This window comes from Camellia sinensis, chromosome 3 (assembly GCF_055761805.1).
Source record: "Camellia sinensis isolate YWXY chromosome 3, ASM5576180v1, whole genome shotgun sequence".
In the NCBI taxonomy this organism is placed as follows: Eukaryota; Viridiplantae; Streptophyta; class Magnoliopsida; order Ericales; family Theaceae; genus Camellia; species Camellia sinensis.
Genome location: NC_138963.1, coordinates 166,512,656 through 166,522,701, shown reverse-complemented (window position 1 = coordinate 166,522,701; position 10,046 = coordinate 166,512,656). Strand labels below are relative to the sequence as shown.

Here is a 10,046-nt window from a genome sequence, read left to right as displayed (position 1 = left end):
TATAATTGCCAACAATCCTCTTTTAAAGAGTCTATTAGAAATGCTCTTATTAGTTGTTTAGGTACCGTTTGGTAACACTTACGTTTTCAGTTTTCTGTTTATATTTACAAAAATTTGAAAAACTCAAATAAAAACTTGTTTGGTAAAATTTTTGATTTATAAATCAGTGGTTTCAGTTTATAAATTTGGCCAAAAAATGAAAACACAAAAAATGTGTTTCCATTTTGAGTTTTCAAATTTTTTTTTTTTACCACCCAACACTAGCCACCACCCGCCACCATTTTCCACCACCGTCTTCCGCCACCACCACCCACCCCCCACCACCACCTGTCACCAACACTCACCACTCACCTGCCACCACCACCCACCACCGGCCACCACCACTCACCTGTCATCCACTCGCCACCACTACCCACCCCTCGCCACCACCACCACCACCACCCACCACCCACCTGCCATCCACCACCCACCACCCGCCACTACCATCCACCGCTCGCCACTACCACCCGCCACCAACTTGTCACCACCACTCACCTGCCACCACCAGCCACCTGACACCCACCCGCCACCAACACCAACTACCCACTTGCCACAAACCTGCCAACACCACCCACCACCCACTACCACCACTACCACCACCCACTCACTACCACCTACCACCCGTTACCGTCACCCACCCACTCGCCACCACCAGCATTCGCCACCACCTACCACCACCACCCACTCGCTACCACCCACCACCCACCACCTGCCACCGTCACCCACCCACCCACCATCACCACCCACCCACCACCACCCACCCACCTGCCGCCACCACCCACTCGCTACCACCCACCACCCGCCATCGTCACCCACCCACCCACCCACCCATCCACCACCACCACCCATCACCTAACCACCACCACCATCCACTCGCCACCACCGGCCATCTGCCACCCACCTGCCACCACCACCACCACCCACCACCCGCCACCATCACCACCACCCACTCGCTACCACCCACCACCCGCCACCGTCACCGATCCACCCACCCGCCACCACTTTCCACCACCGTCTTCCACCGCCACTTGCCATTTCTCACTCTTTTTTATATTTTTAAATTTTTTTAAGCATTTTGTCAATTACCAAACGCGTTTATAGTTTATATTTTTATAAAAATAAACAAAAAATAAACAAAAACCAGTTTATAAAATTTTTGTAAATATAAACTGAAAACGTAAACGTTACCAAACACACTTAATGTTAGAAAGTGTTTATAAAGTGCCTTAAAAATATATAAAAATATGGTAGTGTTACATGTACTAATTGGTATATCAATTAGTGTATTAACATATGCTATGATATTATTATTTCAAAATTATGATCCTATCTATTATACAAATTACAAACACTCAAAATTTCTAAAACCATGCCAAATCATCTGTTAGTACACTAATTAATATATTAATTGATATATATAATATTATTCATGAAATATATTAAATTTAATAAAAAGTGTATTGTGTTTTTTAAAATTTTAAATTTTTTACTTGTATTTTAGAGACACTTGTCAGTAAGACTATTATAGTTAAAACTATCATATTTTAGTTAAGACTAACTATATTTTAAGAGAATTGAAAAGTTTTTTTAAACAGTTTAGGCATATAAATAGATAAAATAAAAAATAATATTAAAATATATAAATAAGAAAAATTAAACAAAATAAAGATTTACCCCTTTTTTATTATTCTTTTTATTTTTAAAATTAGACTGTGTTTGGTTCGCGTTAATAAAAAAATAGAAAGTATAAAGTTTGGGAGGGTAGGCAAAGACGTTGACCTGGCTAAACTTTCACATGGTTGTTATGGAGGTTGCCTACGTTGTCTGCCGTTGACTGGCTGTCAACGAAAAAAATTGTCAAAAAGGATAAGCTGTTAGGTGAGACGCCATTATCTTTTAGGAATTTTATTAAAAAAATTCCACCGATCAAAAATTTTATAATATAAAAGATATAAAATATTTTTATAATAATTAAAATTTTTTAAATTTTTATAGAAAAATTTTAATTTAAAGAAATTTTAAAATATAGAGAAATTTGTTCACAAATTTCTTTAGATTTTGACTAATTTTGTCTAATTTATTCACAATTTTCTCTCTATTTTATATAAATTAGAGAAAATTACAGAAAAAAATTAAGCTACTCACAAACTAATTTTTCTATATTTTTTTATAAGAAAACACCCTGCTAAGTTTATCAAAGAACTTAAAATACAAAATCTAATTACAGTTTAAAATACAGCAAACCCTACATATCCTAAAAGATCAAAAATAAAATTCGAAATTAGAAATCTAGTGAAAATCAAAATAGCATCATAAATTAGTGGGAGCATAATGTGGGTAGGGAAAATTCAAATGTCAAAGAAAAATTAGAGAGAAAATCAAAGAGACAACTAACTAGAGAAAATCAAGCAACGCATAGAGAGAAAGAAAGTCCAATGTGGTTAGAGAAAATTAATCTAAAGGGAATATCTTAGTGCCAGAGAAAATTCATCTCAAAGGAAAAATTACTCACAAGGAGACAACTAATCAGTAAAATCAAACAAGTAGCCTAAATTAGTGAGCGTTTAATGTTTTCGAGGAAAATTCAAATGTCAGAGAAAATTCAGCTCAAGTAACAACTAACCAGTAAAAATCAAACAAACAGCACAAATTAGTGACAGTTTAATGTGGTCGAGAAAAATTAAAATGCTAGAGAAAATCAAAGAGACAACTAGCCATAGAAAATCAAGTAAGGTACATAGAATAAAGTAAATCCAATATATCTAGAGAAAATTATGATGCCAGAGAAAATTCATATCAAGAGGAAAATTACACACAATGATACAATTAACCAGTGAAAATCAAATAAGCAACATAATTTGATGGGTTAGGAAAAATTCAGATGTCAGAGAAAATCAATCAAAATTTTGATCCAAACTCAGAGAAATTTTACTCGACTTAGAAAAATTCAATGAAATTTTGACTCAAAGAATTTTCGCCTAACTTTGATTTTCTTTGTATTTTGAAAATTTTTTTGATTTGAAAAAATTTCTCTTTGCATTATACAGAGAAGGGAAATAAGTAAAAAAATGAAATAGTTTCTTATCAACCTTTTAATTCTTCCCTCTATAAGGAAAGTAATTCAACAAGTGATGCAAATATATATCTTACAAAATATATATATTGTCTATACAGAAAATAGGGACATGGTCATCAATATATTTGTCATTCAACTCTATATTCATTTTTAAGTATACTACAGTCAAGAAAGAATATACATGCAAACTGTTATGGAAGCTTGAGGATATCGAATTGTAGAAAAAGACACAGATAGCAAAGATATCATCTACTTCCATACCTAATTTCTTACGTTTCCAAGCACCAACCATGTGTTGGACTAATCTTTTAGCTGATTCTTCCCGAAACACCACTACAATATTAATCCTTCTTTTATATATATATATATATATAGAGAGAGAGAGAGAGATGGTGTGATATATAGGTGTGCGTGAGGGACCTTAGACTAATATATATATATATATATATATATATTATGGACCTCTTCCATTACTAAAAGTTAGAGACGGATGTTAGACCAATTTTTTTTCATTTTTTTTTGTTTTTTTTTTATTTTTTTTATTTTTAAGGTATTTACATACAAGTTCTAATTTATGAATTTATATTCCATTAAGTTCTAATTAAAAAATTTTGGACTTTCAAGTTTCATTAAATTTTTGATAATCGGAATTGCCTTTCAAATATTGATTGTTCATCATTTACGATTACCTATAAATGTACATGATGATTTGACATTTATTTTGATTTTCAAAATTTTATTATATCAACTTTCAAATTGAAAAAACTAAAAAAAAAAAAAAACTTTTTGTTGAAAAAAATTGAATTATTTTTTGTACAAAATTAAAAATTATGTGTTCATAAAAAAAAACATGATAATGGAATATTGATGTGCAGATCTGTCAAAAAAAAAAAATTTGATAATGTTATCAATTTTAAAATTAGAAAAAACTGATAATGTTTCCGATTTTATTAGATAGTTGAATCAAACTAACAACTAGAAGGGCAAAAACACTTAATCTCATGCTCTTTTTTTTTATCAGTTAGTGAAACAATTATCTAAAATATTACTATGCAAAATTGATAATGTTTTTAGTTTTAAAAATTAAAAAAAACAGATAATATTCTTAGTTTTACTAAATAGGACTTATTGATTCAAAAAATCTTAAATTAGAGTTGAACTACCATAACATTTGTAAATAGGACTTTTAAATAATTAACTCTTTATTTTCTTATACTGGGTGTTTGGTCTAATTTATACGTATTTAGGTTAATCTTGGGATTATTGGGCCTCTTTTAGGAAGGTAAAAAAAATAATAATAAATAAATAAATAAAAGTAATGTGACTTAAATAAAATAATAAATCGATAAATTAACTTTTTTTTTTTTTAACGTTTTGAAAAAAACAAAAAAGTCCATAATTCCCAAAAAAAAAAAAAAAAAAAAAAGGAAGACGAAAGACTACTTCCCACAATTGGCCTTAAGTTAACGAAGCAAACTTACAGTGAGATAATTTAAACTGGAGTTATTGAATTTTATTTTAAATTTTTACCAATCAATCAATCCTTTGGGGGAGTCGCTCGTGCTATAGTGCCACCAAGATTTTTGTTTCTAGAATGAAAAATTGTTAAAATTGATGTATTATTAATTGATGTATGTTATGTTTACAATGAGTCCTATATATAGAAGATTAGAGGAGGTAGGTATGTAGTAGGTGGAGTAGTAGGTGGAGTAGGTGAAGTGGGTGGAGTAGGTGTAGTGGTAGGTTTTGGTAGGTTTTAACAGCCCCCCGCAAACTCAAGGGGGATAGGAACTAACCAACTTGAGTTTGGAGAGAGTAACAAAACAAAAATAGACTAATACATAAATAAAAGAGGATAGGAGACACTGTATGGTCGTATCAGACCGGTGGTGAAGACACTGGATGGTTGTGTCATAACGTTGTAGAGGACACTGGATGGTTGTGTCATAACGATGTAGAGGACACTGGATGGGTGTGTCATAACGTTGTAGAGGACACTGGATGGTTGTGTCATAACGTTGTAGAGGACACTGGATGGTTGTGGCAGACCGTTGTAGCAGATAAAGTCTGGACAGTTGACGAGGTCACACTGGACTGATGGAGAAGCTAACCGGAATCAAATGTCGGGACAGTTTATGGGGTCATGTCGGACCGTTGGAAAATACACTGTATGATGGTGTATATAGGCTGCCCAAATATATATATACATGGATATAGATATCGAGCCCTCAAAAGTCGTGCCCTCAAAAGGTGCGCCCACTTCATCAAAAGTTGTGCCCGACAGAAAGTGTCGAGCCATCAAAAGGTGAGTCGGAGACGCGGCGAGGCACGTGAGCGACAGAGCGGCGTGTCGGCCGCGTCGTCAGTGTCGATATAAACCAATGCGGAGGCTGTGGAAACCAAACCAAGCTGAAACCTCTGAACATTGTCATTCTGAAACACTCTGTAAATACTCTGGATCCAACCCTTCTCTGAAAAACTCTGCGTTTTCGGAGAGAGAAACTTTGTAACACCTTGTAGCCCAGAAAAATGGCCTCGTCTTCCCGTGGTCTGCTCACTCTCTTTCCAGACCTCAACGAGTCAACAAGAGAGATAACTGGTGCGGTGGCCCGTGAACCTCAACCAAACACCTCTGGTTTTGCGCCGTTGAACTTTCCGATGCGGTCGGTGGAGCAAAAAATGACAGTGCAAACGGATATTGAGGCCAATCAGTATACATTGAAGTCATGTGTGGAGACCATGACGGCGGTCACAAACTTGTCGCACCGGTTTCAGAGTAGGACAAATGAGGTGCAGTAGTTAAACGCCCAGCTGGCTCTGCTCCAGCGCATGTATAAGGATGCGCGAGTAGAGATAAGTGTGCTAAAGGCGGAAAACAAGGAGCTGAAGCGGAAGGCCACCGTGATGTTCCGATTTGGAGGGCCGCCATATGCTGCAGTGGAGGAGCAGGAGGGAGTGAACGTGCTCGGCGGCGCGGGAAACACGGAGGCAGCACCGTCAAGGGCCGCTCAGGACAGAGGTAAGAAGAAGAGACCGGCGGCAGAGTAGAGAAGAAAAATCCCATTGTTCCGATTTGTGTTGGTTTTTTGTTTTTTTTGTTTTTGTTTTTTTGTTTTTTTGTTTTTTTGTTTTTTTGTTTTTTTTTGTGTGGTGTAAAATGGTGATCGGGGTGAGCCCCTGATATGAATAAAACAAGTGTGTTTTGCAAATTCGAATGGGAGGTGTGGTAAGGCAGAAAAATTAACTGGAAAGAAGGTTTTTTTTTTTTTTTTTTTTTTTGCATTGTTATAATAAGAATAAGAATAGGATCCAAGGCATGGACAGCATCATTATGGCAAGTGGAGTTGGTTGAAATATTAAAAAAAAATGGGTGGAAATATTAAAAAAGATGGGACCACGGGAAGAGAGATGCCCAAGTGGGTTGAAATATTAAAAAAAAAAATGGTGGGTTGGAAAGTAGAAATAGGAGAGAGAGAATGAGTGGGGGGATTGGGAGAGTGGGAATGCTTTCAACATAATCAATTATCAGCCCATTGAATAAAAATAAAAAGAAAGACGTTGATGGTGGAGACAAGTTTGGTGGGATTTGTGGGAAAGAAGAATAATTTATTGAGGAGAACCCATATCCATGTAAACCAAAGGTGGGAATTTAAATGATAGTGCATCATTGCATACTGAAAAGAAGGTGGCACCGAGACCAGCTGATAAAACACCCACTCAAATGACAACACTCTCGCTTCATTACCGCTACATTTGAAACAAAACATATTTTTAGTCATTTCACTTTCATCAAAATCTCATGGTTTTTCTATTTTTAATTTCGTTAACCTCATTAACAGTTAATTGATAGAAAGATGACATCTAAACTTATCTAGAATATGAGTTTATTATCACAATTAAAAATAAAATGATTAAAATAAAATTTTGATAAAAATATAAGAATGTTAAGCGTGATTAAGCCCCTACTAGGAGAAGTGGCAATAAGAGACTTGCTTTTCTTGTTAATGCCTTTGTGTGTAAGCCGAGCAAACAAATAAAAAACTATCATTTAGTGAGAAGTTGGTAATTATTTATTATAAGATTAAAATTTCTTGAGGTGCAATTTTTACGGAATTGGAAATGCTGTCGTGTAGTCCTCGCAATAGTAATTATTGTGCAGTGAAATGAACATATTTCGGAGCTTATTTTGATAATCCGAACTGTTCATATTTTAGAATACATCAAGTAAAACATACATGTAAAAAATCAAGTTAATCGGATATCATTTATCCATTCATCTACTGACATTTGTATCTACAAAATAAATAATAATTGTATAATTGTACTTTAAAATATTAAAATAAATATAAATGTGAGTGGATGAATGGGCAAACGATATCTGATTAACTTGATTTTTTGTAGGTATGTTCTGTTTGATGTATTCTAAAATGTGAACGTTTTGGATTATCAAAATAGGACTTGAAATAATAATTGTATAATTGTGCTTTAAAATATCAAAATAAATACAAATATGAGTGGATGAATGAGTAAATAATATTTGATTAAGGTGATTTTTTGTAGGCATGTTCTGGTTGATGTATTCTAAAATGTAAACGTTTTGAATTATCAAAATAAGACTCGAAATGAGCCCATTTTACCACACAATAATTATTGCTGCGCGGCTGCACAACAGCATCCCCAATTCCAATTTTTACTATATATATATATATATATATATCATATGGAAATAATTACACTTTTATACATTTTTTTTAATTGTTTTTGATCCCTTAAAATAAAAAGCAATGTTGGAAGAGCATTAAAAAGGTGGATGGCTTGTGCATCTGATTTGGGGAAATCATGATAGGTGAAACCATGGCACGGGCATTAATTAGATGGATGGATGGCTTCTCCGTAAGTTTTTGAGATATTGGGTTTTTTGTTTTTTTGTTTTTCGTATTATATTACCTTTAGTGAATTTTTTTCGTATTTTAATTAATTTTTTAGATATATCTAATCTAAATGATGTTAAAAAATAAAATATTTGTGAAGAAATTTTAAAAAATAATAATAATAAATACATAAAAATGTAAAAATTTATTGATTTTTTAATTATTTTTGTATTTAATGAATTTTTAAAAGATTTCTTGACAAATTTTGTGTTTTTTAAATGTATCTAGAGGGGGAAAAAAATCTAAAAAGTAAAAAAAAAATTAAAATATTAAAAATACTAAAAATTAAAAATATATGAATTAAAAATTCAAAAATTATTTTTAAAAACTCTCAAACCAAACATAGTAAAGAATTTGTTATCTCCAAATTTTTTACTAGTTATTATTATTATTATTATTATTAAAAGTGAGATGAGCTCTACTGATTTGTGCTTTGTGACTCAATTCGTTGTTATCTTTTCATGGTTTGTAGGAGAGCTGATAATAATTTTCATTCATTTAAAATATTATGAATCACAATTATGAGTGGGCAATACATTTTTTAAATATAATACCTATTATTTTAAATAAATCAAAATTTGTGTGTTGTTCATATTTTGAGAAAACTCACTTGAAATGTGTAAAAATATGTTTATAGATTTTTTATCGAATATTTCATATGACCACATCGAATTAATTAAAATTATATATATATTAAAAAAATCTTGATGTCAATCAGTTATTTTTTGTTTAGCATTATACAGTTTTTTTTTTTTTTTAATTGAGAAAAATTGAATCTGAATTTTTAAAATTAAATATTAGTATGAATAATTTCTTTGATGTAATTCATCAAAAACAACATAATGAAAGAATAAATGAATGAACCCATGCTGCCACTGAAACAAAGAAACTAAAAACTTTTCATAATATTGGCACACAAATTACAAACTGGTCTCAATTATTTACCCGATAGCAATCAATATATATGAAGATCGATACAATAAATAGTTATCCCGATATTATTACTTAGTTTTTTTACATACAATAACAGAATTCCGATAATCCCCAATGCAAATATTGAAATAGTGCCTTCTTCTTCAAGTTGCCAGATTAAGTTGCCAGATTGAAGTTTATTATTTTCTAAGACATTTTATGGCGGTCCAACCGGACGTGGATTTCCTCCCCATGGATCGGGATATGCGGGAGGCCCTCCAATATATTGAAGAAGCTTACGACCTGTAAAATAAAAACCAATAAATTACTGATAATAAAAACAATAACAACTAAATACAAACAACAGAATTGTATTTTTAAACATGAAAAAATATACAGATACTAAATAAAAGCATTTTTTTACGAACCCAGGTTTAAAGGTCCTCCTGTTACAACTGCTGCCTTGGAGACAGAGGAAAGGAACAAGATCGCTGTGAGAAAAGCCGCCATGAACAGTAGGACACGCGAGTTCTTAGACAAACCCATTTTTTGTTTGTTGCGTTACAACTCGTTAGAGTGATTGATGAGAGCAGCAACACTGTGGATACCACACCAGCTATTTATAGATTAAAAAACAACAAACTTAGGTTAAATTACAAATGCATCTCTTAAGATTTGTTTAGAATACAAAAATATTTCTTGCAGTTTTAAAAATTATAAATATCCCTTAGTTTGAAATTTTCATAACAGAATTAACTGAAAAAATAAAATTTATAACTATGCTCTTATACAACAATAAAATGACTTAAATTATTAATTGACTTTATAATTTATTAATAAAATAAAACGTTTGCTATGCAATTAAAAACTAGATGCGGCGTGATATAAGTTTTAGAACCATATGAAATAATTTGTATATCAAGTAAATCTCAAAAATATATTTATAATTTACACAAAAATTTAACAGTAGCGAGCAATTATTCCGTGTTTCATACTCAAATACTCCAATAGTTAGTCAAACTCAAAGTATTGCAAAGGCATTTTTTGATAGGTTATAGGAACAATGCTGCATCTATTTAAATATTTTT

At 32.5% G+C, this 10,046-nt stretch overlaps 1 long non-coding RNA gene across 1 annotated transcript; it reads right to left on the bottom strand.

The window, feature by feature from the left end:
* Positions 1 to 8,922: 8,922 nt before the first annotated feature.
* On the bottom strand, positions 8,923 to 9,646 carry LOC114286579 (uncharacterized). The gene is made up of 2 exons (XR_003637601.2): positions 9,387 to 9,646; positions 8,923 to 9,261 (listed from the first exon to the last, which is right to left on the bottom strand). It is a non-coding gene; the product is annotated as an uncharacterized LOC114286579 (long non-coding RNA).
* Between the last annotated feature and the right edge of the window lie 400 nt (positions 9,647 to 10,046).